The 22,546-nt window shown below is 41.2% G+C and overlaps 1 protein-coding gene across 1 annotated transcript in view; it reads left to right on the top strand.

The window, feature by feature from the left end:
- Positions 1-22,546, top strand: part of tspan9a (tetraspanin 9a) — a 193,352-nt gene that overhangs the window by 8,583 nt on the left and 162,223 nt on the right. The gene's annotated exons all lie outside the window — the stretch shown is intronic.

Below are 22,546 nucleotides of genomic sequence, written 5' to 3'. Positions count from 1 at the left end.
GAGGTAGGAGCCAAAAAGGGTGTAGTTTGTGTGTGTGTGTGTGTGTGTGTGTGTGTGTGTGTGTGTGTGTGTGTGTGTGTGTGTGTGTGTGTGTGATCACCCGTGTGTACACCTGTGAGCATGAGCACGCTTGTTTTTAAAAGGTTCCTACATGTAATGATCTGTTAGAGGGTGTGGGGGGGGCCACAGCCCCGTCCTCCAGGGCATGAAGCAGGTGTGGAGGAGATCAAAACTCCAGACATCCAGAGGCCCCCAGAACACAAGAGACCAAGGAAGACCAACAGAGGGGCAGCTGCGCCACTGTCCCAGAAAGAGCTGAGGAGAGTCCCAGATGAAGGCTCACTCAGCAGCCGCAGAGCAGAAGCCAGGGGGAGTTGCAGTGACGCGCCCGTGAGCTCCGCCGGCAGCCAGCTGTGCCTGAGTGACCGAGCCCCAGGCCGAGAGGCCGGGGGCACCCCACCTCCGAAGTGTCCCGAGCGAGCCCCAGGCTCCAGGCCCCGACAAGAAGCCACCAAGGAGTGAGCCGGTGTGTACCTGGACGCCCATCCCCGGACACAAAGAACCACCAACGCACCGACGTCTGAGGGCGTCTGCCATTGGCAGGGGAAGTGGTGGTGGGTGGAGATAGGCCTCCAAACCTTGGAGCGCCTGAGATGTCCCCAGAGAGGTGGCGTCTGATACCCGACCTGACACAGGCATACAGGCACACACAGATACAAACATCCATTCCCACCCTCATGCTCTCATATGCAATTACTCAACACTCACCCAACGTGGAGACAGACATAAAGAGACGCTGTACACACGATCACACTCCCCAAGCTCCCAATGATTCATCCACACACATTGTACCAATATTTTAAAACTATTATCTTAGCAGGGACTCATAACTACACATGACAAATGTTTGGTAAATTTTCTCTGTGTTTTTTGTGCCTGGGGAAAAAAATTCTGCACATTTTGTATCATGTATTAGATTTTTAAATGATCAAATATTAGTACCAATATTGCTGTAGTAGGTTTCTCTGAAGAGGTGACGTGGCAAATATATTATATCGTAGCAAACTTTTTTTTTTGACAATAATTAAGTTAAAGTAGTGAGATCAATTCCTGAACGTTGTATCCTAATGAACTTTGACTGTATTGTGTAAAATACTGTGTGAGTTGTGGTGTCTAGTGTGTTTTCGGATGGTTCGCAGTATGACTGTTCACATTCTGTGGTAGGTAAAAATGAGAGACATTTGTCTATATACTTTTCTGTCTTTGTAAAGGTTTTTTTGTGTAATTGAGTGCTATGACAGAAAAAATAACATGTTCCACTATAACCATCAAATTAAAGGTTTTCAAAGCAGACAAACTGTGGGTCTTTGCAGTGATTGGCTTACACCGTAATACTGTAATAGAAAGGTACAATAAATAATTTCACCCTTGCAGATTAACATATGTAATTGTCATTTTGATGATCTGAACACACTGAACATTTGGCTGTTTAGTTTAAAACAAAATATCTAAACACCCAAATCCCACGTTTTCTGCATTATAATAGATAAAAGGCTAAGCTAATTAGAAAGAATTGCCTTTTAAAAGAAGCAGTTCCCCCCCCCCCCCCCCCCCCCATGTAATTAAATGTAAAGTAACTTATTTTACACCTCCAATGAGCCATACTATCATTTCTGAAAAGAACATTTAATAAACCTTTTTGTATTTATTTTTGTATTTATTTGCATCAGTCAGCTGTTAACCCTGATAGTGGTACGCTGGAGCCACTATCAGGGACAAACAGAGACTGCAGCGTGTTGTGCGATCTGCTGAGAAGGTGATTGGCTGCAGACTCCCATCTTTGCAGGACCTGTACACCTCCAGGACATTGCGGCGTGCAGCTCGGATCTCAGCTGACCCTTCTCACCCTGGACACAGTCTGTTTGACCTGCTCCCCTCAGGCAGGAGGCTCCGGTCCATTCGCACCAGAACCTCTCGCCATAAGAACAGTTTCTTCCCCTCTGCTGTTGGACACATGAACAATAACCGTATGACTGTTCCCACCACTAACACATGACCCTACGCTGTGTCACTGCATCATTCCATGTTTGGCACTGATCACCACCTGCACTCATGTATATATCATGTATATATCTTTCAACGTAGCACTCTTAATTCTTATTCTCATGTATATATCTCATGTATATCTCATGCACATATCTTTCTACGTAGCACTTTTAATTCTTATCCCTACTTTTATTTTTTCATGTCTATTTAAGTGCTATTTATGACACTATGTTTGCACTGAAGCACCGCAGCAATTTCCTAATGTTGTAAACCTGCTCAACATTTGGCAATAAACTGATTCTGATTCTGATTCTGTACCTGAAGCATGGACTCTATAGAAACACCTGAAATGACGATAAGTTTTTAGTTGTTTTGTTTTTTTCCTGCTGCTGTTCTGCACTTGTAGTTTTTTTTAACATGCTGTAATGCTGATTTCTGAAAGTTCCAAATAAAAATATGAATATCTCAGTTTCTTTTATTTGAAAGAAAAAGCAGTGATCCGTTTTGATTGAGGGCAATGAACCTGTTATTGTGTTGAATAGCCGACGCTTTCTCCACATTCTTGTAGCTGAATGAGATTGTTCAGCCAAGCATGCGGTGAAAACATATACAAAGCCAGATATATCACAGCAAATCCCACTTCTAATGCTCAACCCAGACAAGCTATCAGGGTGTTGTTGTGTTGAAGAGAATGACCATGAACCCAGTAAATTCTGCTCGAGTCTTTTACTCAGTTATGCTTGTTTCTGTTTGTTTTTTTTCACACTGTGGGCAAACAAGCTATGTCTTATTAAAACAAGCTTTCAGTGCCTGGGTTAAAACTCCACTAACCAAATGCTTACTGTTGGTGACTGCATACTGTTGAGAAAACGACTCAAAATATTAGAAAAAGTACATTTAGTACACAAAGTACAGAAAAGTGTCCCTACGTTGTTTCTTTGTTTCAGTTTTCTGCTTTGAATAAGTAGTGGTGATTATTTCGATGTATATACTTGAGATTCTGTCTGATACACCAACATACTGTGACATATAATTGTGTAGTGGAAGGAAAAAGATGCATGATGTGCATTTGTGTTTAGCCCCCCTGAGTCAATACTTTGTCGAATCAATTTTCCTTGCAGTTACAGTCAGATTAGCTGGAGAGCGTTGTTGAAGAGCAATTTTCAAGTCATGCTAATGGGATTTAGGACAGGACGTGTCTGGACCTTGACTGGGTCATTTAAACATACGGCAAAATGCTCAGTTTTGGTTTCATCTGACCAGAGCTTGCTGTGTCCCCTACATGGCTTGTAGCAAACTGCAAACAGGATTTCTTATAGCTTCTTGTTAGATTTGTGAAGTGCTAATGTTTGTCCTGAGGACAGATTCTCCAGCCTGAGATTTGGATTTCTGCAGCTCCTCCGGGGTTACCATGGGCTTCTTGGCTGCTGCTCTGTGTAGGTAGATGGCACTGTCTTGGTAGGTTTGCAGTTGTGTTATACTCCAATTTCCATTTTTCAATGTTAGCTTGAACAGTGCTCCGTGAGATGTCCAAAGCTTAGGATATGATATTTCTATAACCAACCGTTTAACTCTGAATCTGCTTTCAAAATCTGAAGTAAGATCTGGTTACGAAGTTGACATCCTGAAAAGTGAGTTACTTGGATCCTACATGCCACACTGTTGTGGTTGTGTCCAAAGCTGCATAAATTTTAGAAATCCATTTTTAAACTTGTTCTAATATGTGGACAAACATCCATCCATCCAGGATTTTTTTTAACCTGAATGTAAACTGGTTTGCAGAGTGCACAGGAGGGTTTTGTTCTTGTAGTTCTGGGCTACAAACGTCTTGGCATTTGCTGAAGAGGGGCAGTCTGATTGACCCATGAACCTCTTCTCTCCTTGCTTTGCCTTCTGAAGGATGGAAACCGCACACGAGGATGGTAACAAGGAACCTCTCTGCCCCTGGCCTCAGCCTGTTTGACACATGCATTCAAATATTTTGAGAGCTCCTGTTTAACATGCAAATTAGCTGGACTCCAAGCAGGAACCCTGAACAGACTGGAAAATCAGTTTTCAGGTTCAGGACTTGCTGTACAAATGAGACTATAGTAAACTGTGTGAATATGTCCATTGTGGATGTGACGACATGTGATGGAGCATAGGTAGACATCCTTTGAAAGTCTATAATCCTTTTCAGACAGAAGACAGTGTTATAGCAACAACTCATGTATGGTGGCCTAAACCCCTCTGCCCAGACTGTGTGCAAGTTCTTGGCAGTGTTCTTCATTTAGACAACATGGCCAGGATTGATGTCCTGTGTTTTTAAAAGACCACACTGAGCTCACTGACTGCTGTGGATGTGCTGCTGGTCCCACAGTGTGAGCTGTGATCTGCTTGCTGCCATCTGGCTTGTGTTAAATTTCTGCAGCACTGCAGAGGGAATTTGTATACTGTAACTTCAACGTCTTTATTATTCCACCTTATTTCGTTTTATCCCGTGGTTATGTTATTATAAACCGCCCAATATAACACTTAAAAAATTCACACAGTTTCTGGACTCTGGACTGAAATTCTCATAAATGTGAAATTGTTTCTATGGCAGTCCGATCTGTCTAATTGTATGTCAGAAGTATTAGATTCCCATTATGAAGCCTGAAAGGAGACACAATAACAACTGAATTAGCTTGACTGTCCCATTGCTCATAATGCTGGTGCTCACAGTATGTGCAAAGCCCACATTGATCCTTTCCAAGAAGCTCATACAACAAAAGTTTTTCCTCAGTGTTCAAAGGCAAATCCTTTCTTGGCAAAGCAATTTGTTTTGTTTGACAGCTGAAATATTACTTCTCAGTGGGAGTACCTCTCACATTAAGTAAATTGTGTTTCCAGATGTTTTCACAAACCCTTTTTTCACAAGTGTGCTGCGATTACTCCTACAAGCAATCAAAGAACAGAACTTTTGTCATGAAGGACTCAGCACTCTGCTAAATTTCATTAGATAGTTGCAAAATACTTTCTCTGTCATACCCAGTTTCCACTGCAGGCTGTGGCTTCTTCTGAGGATGAGGTTTGCAGAGTCACTCTTAGCAACACAGCCTCGTGTTTCTGATTCAGAAGTTGTGGCTGAGGCTCTCTCCTGTGTAATCGGAGCTCTGTAGCAATTCCTTAAAGAATGCTTGATTGAGATGCTCTTGACTCAGAGTAATTGTTCATGTCCTGCTATTAATAGCAGTACTCATTTCTTTGTGCATAGATGTTCCTATTTACTGCCGCTGTGATGCAAGTGCTGCCGTTTGGCTGGCTCATATGCTCAGTGTATTTATTAACATGTGATTTATAAGTCTGTGTGTTACTTTGTCATTATGTAAAAATAAAGCAGTTGTCAGTTCCAGTCAATGGGGTCGACTTAATATCTGTCGCCCATCTCTTATCAATCTTTCAAAAGCTGCACATTATTAAAACAATTAACCTTTGAACCACATTTTCAGCATAAGATGGAAAAAATTACAGCAAATTCAGATTTTTTTTCCTTTTTATTGTTGGCTGTATATTTAGGGCGGCATGTACCTTTGATTGCTGTTGTGCTTCTTATATACTCTATTTGCCAAATTTTGGCCTGGAAATTTTTTTCAAAATAAGATACAACAGCTGTTAATTGTCTTGGCAAAAGAACGTTTGAGGTTGAAAGCTTTATTTAAATATACAGTAATTATAGGAACTTAATTAATAGTCTAGTTATTCCAAATATTGGCAAATTACTGTGTTATAGCCACCAAAACATGAAACATTACTCACAGATTACATAGTAAAAGCAATACTATATCACATGCAAAATAGCTTGTGATAGTTTGTGAAAAATTTCAAGTAAGTAGTACAGAAGGAGGTCAGGATCCTTTAATTATATACATATATATCAGTAAAGATCACAAAGACAAAACTGAGCACCGCCTGTACTAACTACTCCCACTGCATTAGTTTAAAACCCCTAAAGAATGGAGTAATTATAAGTAATCATAAGTCACCTACTGTATATGGAAGATCAAGCTGTGCGCCAGAAGTGGCTGAGACATCAACTTATTGATCCACCTCAGAAGGATCTCATTCAAATGTCATTTGGGCTGGATAAGTGTGGCTAAACGGTGGCCAAGAGAGAGAAGGTGATGAGTACTAAAGAGGTGGAGAGGTTTGAATGCTGGATATGTAATAGTTGTGTATGGAGATCCCACAGGCCAATGAGAACCATGGTGAAGAGGGCAGTCATAGTTAAATACCTACAGAAGTTAAGATAGGTGCTGAAAAGCTAGTTCAGTGGTGAGAATATGTCCTTCCAATCATCAGAGACCCATCTGGGGTATCCATTTCTTCGTGGCCTACAGTAAGAAATAGATGCCTCTGAATGTCAGTACACAAAAACCTCTCACAGTGCGCCGAGTCCTGCACCTGAAGTCTGCCACACTGAGGCTCTATGAGCAACAGAAAGAAGAAGGACAAGGATTAGACAGTTCAGAATGAAACTTTAAGGCTTTGATCATGGCAGCAAAAACACAGACCCAATGCATCGGATCCATAGAGGCAGCAGTCTACCGCAGCCAGCTGCACTCAAGTTGCAGACTGTGCAAAGGTGCCCTGGAGTTGGTCTAGTTCAGGATGTAAGATGCAAGCTGGGACTGTGTACACTGAGAGGCACAAACAAGTGGCTGGGACAGTTTACAGTAACTCCCGTGGCACATAGGTGCCGCATTTATTAGAAGTCCCCTAATCCCAAGGAAAGAGACACTGCTGAAGACAGCTGAGAACAACAGAACTAAGGTTCTGTGGGACTTCAAGTTCTAGATAGAAAAGCAGCTAAGCAAGCAGGCATAGCGGTAGTTGACGAGGAGCAGAAGTTCTTAGATGTGATAGATGTAACAATACCAGCGAACAGTAACATCAGAAAGAAGGGAGTGTCAAGTGTTGAAGGAGCAACTGGAGCAGATGTGGAAGGTAAACTCCAAAGTGGTCCCAGTGGTAACAGGAGCAAATTGAAGGAGAGGCCCCAGCAGTATCCAAACACAAGATCAGAGGTTTCTGTCCAGAGGAGCGCAGTCCTAGGAACAGCCTCCCAGGTAGAGGGCCTGAACTTGAGGACCTTACACCTCCCCCACTCCAGTCACAGGGAAAATTAGCATCCACAACTATATGCTTTTGCTTGTTTAGATTTTTCTACAGTACCGACTTTGTTGGGCGTATCTGGGCATATTTGGGATGATTTTATATAAGAACGCCTTCTTTTCAAGTCATATTTTGTTTAAAATGCCATGTTTACACAGTCCCTCTCTCTCTGCATGTTGAACTACTGCTATGAAAAGTCGGCTCCTGCAGGGTACATATCTACTTGTACACGTGAGGCAGAAGGTTTATACGGTGTTCAGGGGATGAACTACATCACTGTAATGTCAGCTTTACCTTTGGAAGAAGGGAAAGTGCTATTGCTTTAAGGCTGGCGGGTCCATTGTTTCTTGCAGAGGTCATGAGTAGCTTAGGGCATCAATTAGGTATTTCCTGTCCAACAGTCCCACCTCCTGTGCCTCCATCCTGTGTTTTTCCCTCTCCTGCTCACATAGCTGTATTAGACAAATTCATTATGTAAGAGCGTAAAACCACCACAGGCCCTGTGTCCTGAAATGTAGGAGCAGCTGCTTTGGTATGGTTTGTTTCTTGTGGTTGTTGTGCTGGTTTTAAGTGACTGATTATATTGTTTATTGTATTATTGTTATTTTGTTCGCTAAAAAGCATGAGCATCCAAAAACAGTGTGCAGGTAGATGTCTCATTCATTAAATCCAGTCTAATGTCAATGAACCCCATTCTGGAATTTGGACCAATCCTGCAGTCAGTTTATTCGATAAAAGGGACGTAGTTTATTTTTTTGGTTTTGTTTCCCTGTTGTTCCCGTTTTCCTGTAGGCATAAATGTGAAACTTATTTATTTAATTTCAAATTTAGTTGTTTACTCTATAAAATACTGGGAAAATTCTCATCAGTGTCCTAAGACCCATTGTCACATCTGATGTCCTGACAGTTAAATGTTTGATTTTGTCCTACTGTCAGGAGTAGTGTGAGAAGAAGCCAGTCATCACGCAGGAGAAGCTGGAATCAAAATGGAAATGGCTTATGCCTGAGAAATGTAAATTTGAGATGGTCTACTTTGATAGACAGGTATGATAGAAAAATATATAAATGTAAAGTCCCTTTCACTATTCTTGTAGCATAAGTGCTGTGAAATCTTGTTGGCAGCTCGCAGAGCAATACAAAAATCACAAAATAAACGGTAGATGGGAAAAACCTAAAAAAAGCAGCAGGCCTGTGGGATCAGGGGAAGGGAAAATTAGGCAACATGGGAGAGACGGCTTTCTTCATCAGACCTCAAGGGGATGTTTCACATATCTGCCTACTGTACCCATTTATACTCAGAGCTTTTACTGTGCTGTCAAGTAATATAAAATCAGTCCAGCTTCACTGGCATCCATATCAAACTATAAATCTTGAAATATTCAGCATAAAATAATATGATGTAATAATAGCAAGTTTTGACATGATTCACAGTGAACCTTCAATCGGGATGTGTTGTTACTCAGCACAGAAATTGTCGGAGTTCACACACTGGTATGAATACCAAACACAATAGACTACACAAACTCAGCATATTTTTCTCTTTTTCATTCCCTTGTGTTGAGCTGGCTCCTTCAGATGTACACCTTCTTACTTTAATTCTCATTGTCAGTTATCGAAGATGTTTAAACTTTCAAACAAGTTTGACGTGGCATCTGAAACTATAAGCATTGCTATGCCTTCTAGATTTGTTTCGTTACTTCACATGTTAGATCTGTTTTGCCCCACAGCCCATAATGATTTAGCTCACAGCTTTGAGACTGGATGCTTTTCTCAGAGGTCTGCTGAGTACTGACTCCAAAAACCAAAGCAGTGGAGCATTTCTTGTTCTTTGATTGGAAAAAAGCAGGGAAATGTCAGTCCAGCATTATTAATTATGCCACATATAGTCTTTAAACCACAGTGGAAAATTAAAACAAATGACTTGTTGACTTTCCATTTGGCTCAGGCAAAGGATCGAACAAGGACATACGGTAAATGCCACAGCTCCAGATAAACATTTAATGGGTTTTTTTCTTTATATTTCTTTATGCTTTTCCCTTACATTCGGTTTCCTTTTTCTTCTACATTCTTCTACTTTCGTCTACTAGGAATACGTTTTCTAAATGGCAACAGCAGATATGTTTTTAATAAAGCATAAATGTGACTAAATTATTGAGGAAACAGTTTCAATAAAACATACTTGGAAAGTTACAGCAGTTTGATACCGGGTGTGCCAGCCATCTATCCTTCCATGTTCATAACTATTTATCAGACAGAGCTGTCCAATTCACACCTACGATCTATTTAGAATAAATAATGAACCTAACGAACATGCGCGGACTGTCAGAAGAAACGTGTAAACTCCACACTGAATGACCCCAGTTGACTGGGAGGTTTGCACTAAGAACACTTCCAGTTTGGATTCAGGAGACAGACACTATCTCTACTTTAAGATTAGGCTTCAAACTTTCCTTTTTGCTAAAGCATATAGTTAGGGCTGGACCAGCTGACCCTGAATCCTCCCTTAGTTATGCTGCAGTAGGTGTAGGCAGCTGGGGGTTCCCATGATGCATTGAGTTTTGCTTTTTCAGTCACCTTTCCCACTCACTATGTGTTAACAGACCTCTCTGCATTGAATCATATCTGTTATTAACCTCTGTCTCTCTTCCACAGCATGTCTTTATCCTGTCTTCCTTCTCTCACCCCAACCAATCACAGCAGATGGCCCCTCCCCTCCCTGAGCCTGGTTCTGTCGGAGGTTTCTTCCTGTTAAAAGGGAGTTTTTCCTTCCCACTGTCGCCAATGTGCTTGCTCACAGGGGGTCATATGATTGTTGGGTTTTTCTCTGTATGTATTATTGTAGGATCGACCTTACAATATAAAGCAGCTTGAGGTGACTGTTGTTGTGATTTGGCGCTGTGTAAATAGAATTGAAGGCTGTGGTGCAGTGGGATGCTATGGGAACCTTCTTCTCAAGCAGTTTACTTGTGTGGGTGAAAGAAAGTACAGAAGTCATTATTTGAGCACAAGGTTTCTTCTATCTTCTATTCTTACTGAAACAGGGTATTTAGTTAACATTTAACTTTTTCTTTTGCATTCAGACAAAGTAAGACAAATGATGAGCTGCAACTTGTAGACGTATTCGGCAAATTTAATTTGCCTTTGGTTTGTCCGTGAAGAGAATTCCACATTAAACCACTGACTTGGGCAGGGCCTGTCACACCCGACAGTGGTCACATATTGCGGTGATCATCTGGACTGTACCTGGAGTTTCCATATAGAACTGACTCATCACAGCATTCTGCTATGCTCTTTATAGACCAAGCCAATTTAGGGAACACAGCGGCGTACTCTTAGCGTGCCTAAAATAGTTTTCTGTGATTATGATTATGAGCGGGTTGGAATATGTGATTTTGTGACAGTGACTCATATCCGTAGTGGTTGGAAATGGCATCATTGGGATGCTTGGGAAGTGCAAAGAGGAGGACAATAATTTTCCTGTTGATTCATTTCATGTTGTCAAAGATGCCCTGCCAAAGATATGCTAGATTTTACATCAGCGAAAAATCCTGCCTCACGAGGATGCTGGGCAGGCTGTACATGTGTTGTTTTCTGTCTACGTGTGTCAGTGTGTTATTAACCATTGTGAGCTTAATATAATCTGTTGTGTTGGCGTTATGGATGCCTCTGTTTTTAAGCACATACCACACTATGCCCCCCTGTGGTTCATAGGCTTGCTTAATTTTACCATTTCTCTGAATTTCTGCCTTTTAGTCGCCTGTTTTTTATGTGCCTTCATCGTTCTTTCACTTTTTCCAGCTCTTCCAGTCAGAGGAGTCGCTCGGCCCTTGTTTTTCTTCATTTATTTGACAGGCAGAGCACAAGCGAGCTGGAGAGATCACTGCTTGTGTTTCCAGCCACACAAAACCTGGTCAGAAATTACAACATGGTTGACTCTGCTTGGTTTTTAGTTTCAGCCTTGCAATGACCCGATTCTGCCTTTATCCTATTTAATTTCAATCACTGCTTTGTTATTGTTTCTGAAATACTTCTCTTAGCAGGATGGTTGAACCTTGAAGGCTTTTTGTGAATCAAGAAGAATGTAGTAATTAGTTTTGTTAGTCGGGAAATTAAGGAAACGTTGTATTAATGCATGAAACAGAATAAGCCTAACTGTAACAGACTTAGCCCATGTGCTGGGTAGGTGTAGTTATTTCCGTGGTTGCTTCAGGCTGTTGCAGTAGAATAGACAATAGACATTCCAGGAAATATGCTCCTTGGACTAAATTACAGATTGTTCAGGGCTGGCTTGTTGCTCTGGTTGTGGATATGTGGGTTAACTACAGGAGCCCACCATTTAGGTATACAGGCGTGTTCATACACAAGCCGTGCGCCTTCAATTTTAGGACCAACCTGCATGTCTTAAATATTTCGGTGACTGCATAACTTATTTTAATATATAAGAAATGCGAAAACACATGCAAAGCAGTAAGTTACTGTATTGTTTTTGCTCTAATAGCGTCTGGTGTCTCACAAACATGGTTGTCAACAAGTGTTAACTGGTAAGAGCCAATAATGTGATTATGTTCTGATTTCTCGAGCTCAGGGACACTGGAAACACCCAGTTACAAAGATGAGAAAACGCTGGGTAACCTCTTATAACCTCTGATATTCTTCCTAACCTCTGATTAGCTGGTAACCTCTTATATTCTCAAACACTGAAACTGAAAGAAGTGTGCTAAAATGAGCTGGTAAACACTGCGGATCACCTCTGTAAACAGTCTGCGAGGTGTGTGAAATCACACAGCGGATCTTTATTTCTAGGGCTCACTGTTCCCCAAAGTAAAGGATGGTGTCAAGTTTTAGCAGTGGTGAGTCCCCAGAGTCCTTTGCTCCAAAAAACTCTATATTCATTAAATGTTCTCAGCTCAGGCCAAACCTACTTAATATATTTAGGACCTTCAGGTTCACTTACTCACTGATAGGGATGGGTATTGTTTAGGTTTTATCCGATACCGGTGCCAAACCGGTACTTTTGAAACTGTGCCGGTGCTTAAACGGTGCTCAAACCGGTGCTTAAAGAATGGAGAACACAAACTTTGTCCAAAAACCTCTCATGTTCAGCTGTTTTTTTTTTTTTTGTAAAAAGATAACAATGTTAGCCTTTTCTGCAGCTATGGGGCATATATGGCATCACTCTTGGCTGGAAGCAGTGCTTAAACAATGGAAAAAAACACAAACTTTGTCCAAAAACCTCTCATGTTTAACTGTTTCCCACTTTTTCTTTGGTCATTTTAGCCTTTTTGGCCAGGGTGAAGGGAGTATCTGCCATCAAACAAGAAGACAGCCGCATGTAGCTATGACGGTGTTTGCTAGTTCACCTTACGTGCATTAATGTAATAACGTGGTTAGCCTACTCAACGTAAATTACACACGAACAACATTAAGCTACTCACGCAGAGAAGAACGGCTGCTGCTGCATCATCATCCTCATCATTCCTGCTACACTGGCAGGGCTAGGGGCCAGGACTCTCCTCTTCGGGTTTTTGGGGGATGTTGCTAACTCCGGGTCCGATAACAGGCACCACACCTGCAGTAGATGTGCTCGGTGTGAGGTCTCGCAGCAAGCTATCAAATACGGTGCATTTCTTGGCTTTTAAAAAAACACCTGGCGACGCATTAACAAAATGCTATACGTCTCCAGGTGTTTCATCAGATTCGAGGTGTTACCTCCTTTGACAGTATCACAGTTTCAGCTTAAAGCACTTGTTGCTGCTGAGTTTGCATATTTTGCTGTGAAGTACAGCCCGACTTTTGACCGCTTCGCCTTGGGCTCGCCTTTTAGTCTGTAGCTCTGCTCTAAAAGAGCATAAGTACCTGGTCCCGCCTACTATCCTCGGAAACGTAAAATGATTGGCTAGAATCTAAAGTGTATCACAGCTCAGGAAAAAAAAGCACCGAAATGTGCGCTGCTTTTCGGTCTGGTTACTACTGTTTATGTCAGAACCGGTGCCATCATGGCACCGGATACCGGTACCCATCCCTACTCACTGATGGTGGTGGACTGTGTAGAGACAGGCACACTTGGTTTTGGATGCGGTGGCGTAACTTTAGCCACCATCCAGATGTGTTGTTTTTAAGTGTCAGATATGAAAAATGGGTCATTATTTTGTGGTATTCCTGAGATATGAAGACCAGACACTGTATCCATTCACATTAAAGAGAATGGCTTCTTCTGTAGAAGCCGTTCAGTTTAATTTCAATGGTGGCCACATAAGGTTCTGTGTTTGAGTATTGAAGGAGGTCATCCATGGAAACTGTTTGGTCTGCACAGGCCTTTCTGGAGGGGAAAAAGGGAAACTAATACCTCAAGGTTGTCACTATAAATCCCTGTGAGGCAGACTAGATGCTTTCACAAGCAGCCTTTTTTTGTCATGCTTATTCACTTTGCTTTTTAAATTCTACTCACCGTTTTCTCCTCCAGTGGAGTCCAACAAGAACAAGAGTTAATGGTGTGTTTTAAACTCTGCTTGAATTTCTTCACTTTAAACTGGCTCCCTTTGTCAATTGGTGTAATAAACAGAATCCTCTTTTAACCTGTGATGGGTCTGTGCTTTACAGAAACTGCTTTTGACGGTGAGCACTCTAAATAATGTAGCTTACATTGTGTATATATTTATACTAGTTGGTGTAATAGTGCTGTTGTCTTCATGAAGCTTTTAACAAAGCTGTTTTTATTCCTCTGTTTAGCCTGAAGCGCAGATTAAATTCATTAGTACAAATCTGGCCACACATTTCCAAACTGAGAATAGACTGCATGAGGTTAAATGAGGATTAAAATGAGGTTAAATGACTGATCACACCTGATTCTAATCCCGATCTAAGCATTGCTTTAGTGTCAAATGTTTCAGGCTTTGGTAAAATTGTCCTCTGCCTTCATCGTTTTAGCTTCACTCTGTTTTATATGTTTAAATTTTATCAGCTTTATCAAATTAAGTCTGCAAAAAAGTGAAAGTATGAAAATATATAGTTAAACCCGATGATTTAAGGCAACTACTGTACCTTCTAACTGTTCTATAACTAAATTCTATTTATTCACATCCACAAAAACATTTTCCATTTCGAGCTGCATGTGAGTTTCTTGGTCTTGGACACAGTTAACGATATACTTTGGCAACAGGTTGACCCCAAATGGAAAAAAACAAAAACAAAACCACCGAATGGGTTCAGATGACACCACTCAGTGCACAGTAAACTCTGAGTTAGGAAAGGAGACTTGAGGGAGAGGGAGGATCAAGAGACTGGAGGCTGAAGGAGAGGGAAAAGGGCACAGCTTTTCACAGCCCCAGTTATGTTGTTGCTGTAAAAACATCAAGGTTTTGCTTCACAGCAGGACTCCCCAGCCTCAGCTTTTGATGGCTGTGTTAGCCGACCACAACACAACGCCCTTTTTTTGGGGGAGAGTCAGTGGATTCAAAGGGGATGAAGGCGTTTAATAAAACTTTATGTACAGATGGGTGCAAAATGACTTCTTCTTGTTCTTCTTCTTTGTCTCTATACTACTGTAGAGAATTTTAAATTAAACAATTGAGATTTGATTGAAATTCGAGGGGTTTAACAAAATTATTTTGTTGGCTGTAAGTCCTGAATCTTTTTTTTATGCATAGTGTTTTTGATTATGGGAGCAAACTGAAAGGTTTAAATAGAAAGACTGTTTTATTTTGGAAACTCTTTGGCAGTCAGTGACTTCCTGAAGTCTAGATGAACTCAGCTCCGTTGAGCTGCTTTGCCAGGCCTTTAGTTGCTGTTTGTTTGTGGATCTTTCAGTCTTGCGGATCTTCTCAGCCTTCAGTTTTGTATTTAATAACTGAAAGGCGTGCTCTGTTGGGATGAGATCAGGTGGCTGGCTTGGCCACTGAATAATATCATTATGTCCTTACCCATTTACTTTGAATCTAAGGGTCTCTAAACTGTAAACTTTAACAATCACCTCGAGATTGTTCTTCACCTAGACGGGGTTTTCTCAGCCAACAAATATTTGTGTGATCGTTTGCTTTAACTGTTGGTTGTTGAGGTGTCCAGTGTATTTCTTTTTTTTTAAGAATGCACAAAACGTTTTTGCTATGTCTCTTATTTATTTATACTTTACTTGCACAGGCTTCTGCAGAGTTTCAGTGAACAGCTGCCAAATGCAAGTTCAGCACATGGAATCATTATCAATCTTATATCTGTTTAATTCAGGACTGTATAATAGAGGCAAAACTGCAAAAAAATGTGTCCCTATCCACGTACTTATAGACCTGAATGCATGATGCTTTACTTGAATGTTGCTGTAAAAGATAAAACTATGTAAATGGCCTGTATTTGTACAGGCCATTTACACATCCACCCATTCACACACTGGTGGAGGCAGCTACAGTTGTAGCCACAGACTGACAGAAGCGAGGCTGCCATATCGCGCCATTGGCCCCTCTGGCCAACAGGTAGGTGAAGTGTCTTGCCCAAGGACACAACGACCGAGAGTGTCCGAGCCGGGGCTCGAACCGGCAACCTTCCGATTACAAGGCGAACTCCCAACTCTTGAGCCACGATCGCCCGATGTTTAAGAGTGCATGTTTTGTGTGACACTGTTTTGAGTTTGATCATCTTGAAATTCGGTGGTGCTTGTTTGGAGTTGCTGGAGAGGAACATCAAATGTCTTTCTGTGTGTTTCATGTCAAAAGCAGTTGTTGACAGTCCGTCGATCCACTGACAAGAATGCTTTTACTGTCCAGGTGCTTAGACATGTTGAACATGTTGACCCTGAGTGAAAAAGCTTTTAACATTTGTTGGTTTGGTTTCCCACTTTTTGCATTTTCTTAGGTTTGCGAGCTTCCTTAAAAAGCTTCCTTGTAGATTACAGCTACATAACATCAAGGTTGCTGAATAAGCCACCCTACTGTTTGAATCTGTGGTGAGTTTCTTGACATAAACATCAGAGTGGGTCACAGATTTTTTTCACTTTTTAAAACATGTCATTTTCCTGTATTTATACTTACCTGCTTTTAGAAAAACATTATAGTGGCTCTCTAACAACAACTTTGGATGATGCTGATGGTATAATATAGTATGCGTGTATAAGTTCATATCTTACGGGTGCCTAATGAGCTCTCAGAATGGACACAGATGAGCAGGTATTAATCTCCTGTAACTTCTCCAGCTAATTTTAGTCTTATCAAATGACTGATTAGCTTTCTGTTCCACTGCAACAGCAATAATAAACCTCAACATCTGGCAATAAACCCATTCTGATTCTGATTCTGATAATTTGCCCTTCAGAGTGCCTCTGCAGCTTTGAGTTCAATCGGTTGGGGTGTGTACAGCTATTTAGCAGGACATTAAAGACCTAAAAGTGTGATTTTAAGGTTTTTTCCCCACTGTCTGTGCTTGTAGATGAATGCAATAATACATTAAATTAAAAAGAAATTGCCAAAGCTTGCTATTCTAATATGGTTTGCATTGTTCAAACTGTGCTTTTCAAAGCTTTCTCTTGCTGATGAATGCCAGTTGTGTTCCCTTTTAAATACAACTGGCATCTCTTTTATTTTTTATGACCTCCCTCGAGGACCTGAATAGCATGTAAAGTCATAGAGTCCTAGCTAAGTGATGTTTTAGTGGTTGGTGTAGAGCTCTTAGTGGTGCTTATGAAGTTTTTTCTTCCGCTCTGTTTTTATGTGTGGCTGTCACTTAGCGAGGTTTGCCAACCATGACTCCACGGATGCAGGTTCTGTGTGTGCCTCAGCTTCTCCTGACATTCATATTAAATTCACTACACACCTGTCAAACCCATATCATGCTGTAGCAGAGAAAATATGAAATGCATGAGGATTTGTTTGGCTTTGGGTACTTTAAAGCAAGCACTTTGAACCCCAGATTTCTGACAAATATATACTGATGTCATGAGCTTTATACAGGCTGACAGTGGAAAAGGAGATGGAACAAAAAATCCTGAAGATGGAGGTCTGTTTAACTAGAGACGATCATCGTTACACAGCAGTACAAATCATAATTACTCTGCCTCTGCGCAGCACTCGTGTACGAATAGAATTATGCACACATTCTCCGGTACCTTTGACAGTAATAGGGTTGATCATGATGTACAGCTCCACTGGTGAACATGTTTCTTTGCCATGTGTGCCATCTAGTGGATATCAGGTGATATAACATGGATAGATTTTTCCTACATAACTAATGGTTTTTGGTGCACTGCATTCACAAGAATAATCTCAACATATTTCTATAGTGTATATGATCTAAGTTGTAGCATTGCATTGGTTTAACTGTTAAAGTAAAACAGCTTTCAGGAGAGAGACATTTTTTCTGCCCGTACACTAAAATCAATTTAGCCAACCCTTGAGGCTATTAAGTTGTTTAAAAATATCTAGAAATTCACTCAACGCCAAACCTCCAAGTTCATTAAGCATCACTGAGGGGAGCTCACACTTTGATCAATGATTGAATAGAGTAGCTCTGAGTTAGGTCAGCGTTTTGTGGTAGTTGTAACCCGCAAAATCAATGCTGCTCAAATCGAAAAATTTCTCGGAGTATATCTAAGGCAGGAGGTGGAGATAACAAGGCAGGAGGGGAGATGAGCGGGAAATTGAGTGAGCGAGTGAGAGAAGAGTGATTGTACACCAGTGCATCATTGGGAAGCAGAGAGGCTGCAGTACACATGGTGTTTGAAACAAGCTGTTCCCAATGGTCATTTATCCACATCACCTCAGAGGTGCTACGCCAGGCGCTACTGACTTAAAATCTATTTTGCGATTAAAATTACACGGAGAACAAATTCTCTCTCATTTTTGGCCTTTTAACAGAGTCCTGGTTTCCTGTTGACACCACTAGAGGTCAGTGTGACCTTAAGGTGTGCACACGGAGGAGTGAGGATGTTACGTGCTGCATAGATGGGTAGGAGGAGAGTTTGCAGCATGCTTTATGGTCATGTCCGCACAAAGGCTCCAAGCTGCAGAGCTGTGGCTGTTTTCTGCTTCAAACCAAATCTCCTTCTCTACTTTCTCTTGTCTTGTGCTCTTTCCTTATATGTTCCCTCTTTTGCATTTGAACCTGGGACGTGCACAACCTGTTTATGCGATTTGCATAAGCTGCCTTTGGAAATCTGTGCTTGCTCCAGTGTATTGCTCTGTCAGTGTGAGCTTGGTGTTCAAAAGGAATAGCTAATGACTCCGTTGCCCTCATTGACGCATGTCAGTCTATTTCAGGCACAACGACTAACGCTCTCATACATGGCCAAGTAAGAACTGATGATCTATGTGCTGGATTGCCCTTGCAACGTCAGCCTGCCGCATGGTTAGTGAGGAGAGTGTTTTTCAGCAAGCCAGAGCACTTTATCCTCGTGCCTATGAACCATCACTGAAGTGTATATCCTTGCCTCCTGTCAAGCTGCTGACAGCACTCTACCAGTGGAGGAGACATACCGGGAAATCAAACATGTGATCTGACCTGATGTGGCAGCAGTGACATTTCTTCAACCCTATCCTCCTCCACCTCTCTGCCCATAATAGGAGCCTTCAGCCTCATCTTTTTATTGATCCCCATTTGGGGTTACCCTCTTCACCCACCTCTGCTCTCAGGATGACAGTAGCCATAGTTGGAGAGGAAACAGTTTGAGGTGGGAGGGTAAGAGTCAAGCTACAGAAGGGGGGGAGAATGAGTTTAGAATAGTGGAGATAAAGAGATGGGGAAAGTGAGAGAGAGTGATTGGGCAGCTGGGCAGAGACGGATGGCATTAACTGGACCGATTGCTGAAGGGACAGGAAGGGCATTGCCAGCCGCAGAAGCTTGTGGCCGGTGTTCACATGACTCTCTGTGTGCTGGGACGCTGGAGAGTAATATAATCTCAGCGTGATGGGGATGCTTGTGGGTGGGGTGGGGGGGTAAATTTAGCTGCAGCCGTAGGCAGGCAGGCGGCTCTGCATGGCTCGGGGGATGTTCACAGCTCTGAGGGGCTGCAGCGGCTACTCCTCTCTGGTTCGCTCTACCCTTCTGGAAGAGTCACTGAGGGCACCGTTTAATCACAATATGAATCACCTCCTTCCCATACCTTTGCAAGCTTAATGGCCACATGGTGAGATGCATTGCATTGCAGTGAGATGGCAGTGGGGGTAGTGCTGAAGATAAGTCGGTCGCACTTTATTTTCCAGCCTCTGTTAGGGTAGCATCTGTTGGCTTGTGCGCCTATTGGATTTCAAAAGCAGCAGCGCATGTCATAAGCTGATCTTCTATGATAGAACAGATTTTAGATGATTGATGTACAGATGTTTATTTTATGATAGCTAAATGAGCTATAAACCAAACATACTGTATGCAGTGAGGGTTGGCATCTCTCGGTAGCAGTGACTTTTGTCCAGAAGCGTCTCATCAGTCCTGTTATTAACACCTCTTTAAGCAAACAGTAATTAGGAGCAAAAGGTGTTGTGGCTTGAAAGTCTGTCAAGTGTGTTGTTCTGAACTTGAAAATAATCACCTTTTCTCTTATCTGTGGGATAATTGATGGTAAATGGAGTTGCACTTGGGTTGTTGTATAGTGCTTTTCAACTTTATACACACACACACACACACACACACACACACACACACACACACACAGTTTTATTCTATGCCATAAGTGCTGTCTGACAGTCATGCTCACACTCACTCTGACAGATGTGTCAGGGACACTTCAGCATACAGACTGGACAACAGCTGCCCGCAGCTACTAATAAAGAAAAGCTGTTTGATGTGTTTAAAGAAACATTTTCCTGTAGGGACACTAATGTTTGTAGACTTGCTTATTTGTTCAGGTGTGACGTTCCACAACATGTTGTCATGTTATACTCTGGAAATGATTTTTACCAACTATTCATCTTTTTATATCTATCTATTCAAACACAAGAGAAGTTAAGAGCAGCTTCTGTGTGTTTCTTTAAGGGAGTCGGATCGTGTGCGTTCCTGATGCCATAAACAAAAAAGGAGCTCATAATTAGTCCAGAGATTTTCTACTTACCACTTTGTACTTTTTATGATCATTTATCTCCACAGTTTAGCTTTAATTACTTCACTAAAGATCAAGTACCTTGGGATGCAATTTCCCGCAGTAGTTCTTATCACATAAAGCTGGCATATAAACATCCAAACATTTATCATTTCTTGCTACGTACTGCAGGGAAATAAAGGCTACATAAAACATCTGTCCGTGGTATTATCGAGTTCTTTGTGTTGTTTATACTCTTAATAAGTTGAAAGTATTTCCATTTGTGGAGGGTCATCCAATCACAGTATCTGTTTTGTTTTGGAGGGGTTTTTGCTCGACGCTGTGATGCTGGTTGTTTATAATTGCAGGTTTATGGCTACGCTGTGTTATCTCAAGTAGTGGCTGCAGCCCTAAATAACAAATTCTGCCCATCTGTGAAGTTTGTTGAAACCGGCACAAATGATTTAGCCTTTCAAAGAGGACAGTGCTAGACTGTAAAATGATTTGGTGTTAGTCAAATGTTTTTCAGGTTGTCTTTTTTTTTTAAGTTGAAAAGACTCAGGATGGGCTTTGAAATAATTCTGAAAGTCTGTGTTCTTGTTCCTACTTGTGTTCGGCAGAGGTACGCTGTCTACTCGGCGTGAATCCTATTTTTATGTCTTGCTTACAACCCTGACCGGACTTCTTAGAACTACAGGATTAAAAATGAGTCTCCATTTGGGTTTTTGTTTTATTTCCATGATTATTTTGTCTTTTTGTCCCACAATCCTGATTTGTGACGCTAAATATTGACTTTTTGTTTCATTGCATTTGGATTTGCTAATCCTCAAATATACGAGAAACACAAGAAAACAAATTACTGGATTTTATTACTGTTAATGTCTGATGCAGTCACTCACCAGTTGTCTGGTGTAAATTGTTGTTATCTTCAGACAGGAATGAAGAAAACATTTCAAATGCTTTCTCGCTTTTTGGCTTGTGCAATAATTTCTAAAAAAGTTTTTTCCTAAGGAAATGAATTTCATCTGCAATATATGTCATCCTGCTTTCCCTAGAATTTGATCTATTTTGACAAAAATAACAATAAAGTGACAGAAAGTATGGATTACAAATTAAATGAATTATTTTCAGTGGCCGAAGCGCTGATGGTTTTCAGCTGTTCCACATCATAATTGATTTTGACAGAGAAAATAAAACAAACACGAGTGATGTTTTCTCTCTGTGTCAGGACGCTACTGTTCCTGCTGTCGATGCAGCTCGTCTCCATGTAAAAGAACACAGGCATTGTCTGTCATCTCAGCTATAAAATAACTATTTTTTTAATGTGTTATTAGCTGAAATTAGCTTTCACGCCTTTCATCACACTCACCAACAGTGATCTTTACTGTTCAGTGCTAAACCTTTCATCTGTCCTAACGTTTTAAGAAACAGTGGTTTCAAACCTGGGATTTCAACTATTTAAATTGTGCTCATGTATTTTATCAAGAGCAAAACGATCCGTTTATTTTTATCATACTGTAGCTTCCTGTTTGTTAGGACAGTCACCTCTCAGCACATCACTGTAATATAGTTTAATTTTGTGATTTTCTTATTACAGACAATCCTGCTTCTGCAGTGTTTTTGTTCCTGGCATCACTACAAACCTATAATGAGTTATTGTCCAGACTGACTTATCCTGACTGTGGATTCGGGCCTGTCCAAACACTCGAGCCGCAGGTGTGATCAGTTCTTTTTTGGACGTCTCCAGCTTTCTCTTTCTTGCACTCAGAGTCTGGTCAGATTGCATCAGTTGGTGATTATTTGAAACCAACTTCAGCCCCCATGCTAATTATGGTCAGAGGTGCACAGTAAGCTTAATATTCTAAACGCATTCATTGTCTGGCGAAGCCACCATATAAAGTAAAATAAATAATGTATTTCTGGGGTTTGTGACCTTAGTTTATCCACTTGAGATATTAAGGGAAGTAAACAAACTAAGCTATAGGCCTGAAAGATTAATGAAAGGTGCCCAAAAATTATAGCTAATGATGGATGTCATCAGCCTCTCACAAACAGTTTAGTCATTTAAGTGTAATCTATGTTAGCTGTTTTTAGACACATCACTTGGGTGAATGATTGATAAGCAACACAAAACAGCTTTAAGTGGAAGTAACCCCATCAGCATTTAAAAGGTCTTATCAGCTTAAGCCTGTTTTACACAGGTTAGGGCTTTCCATGCAAACCTCCCTCTTATTTTTAACAGTTTAGCTCTCAATCGCTGCCCTTGTGTCCGTGCCAGGCGGTAAATTAATATGCATTAAAGCTAAGCATTCAGGTGTGGAAGAAGAGACCTGGCATTTTGCGGAGAGCGGCGCAGAGAAAGTAGGCTGTGAGTGATGA

This window comes from Astatotilapia calliptera, chromosome 7 (genome assembly GCF_900246225.1).
Source record: "Astatotilapia calliptera chromosome 7, fAstCal1.2, whole genome shotgun sequence".
Classification (NCBI taxonomy): Eukaryota; Metazoa; Chordata; class Actinopteri; order Cichliformes; family Cichlidae; genus Astatotilapia; species Astatotilapia calliptera.
Note: the sequence above shows the minus strand (reverse complement) of the source record. Positions and strands in the feature narration are given on the sequence as shown.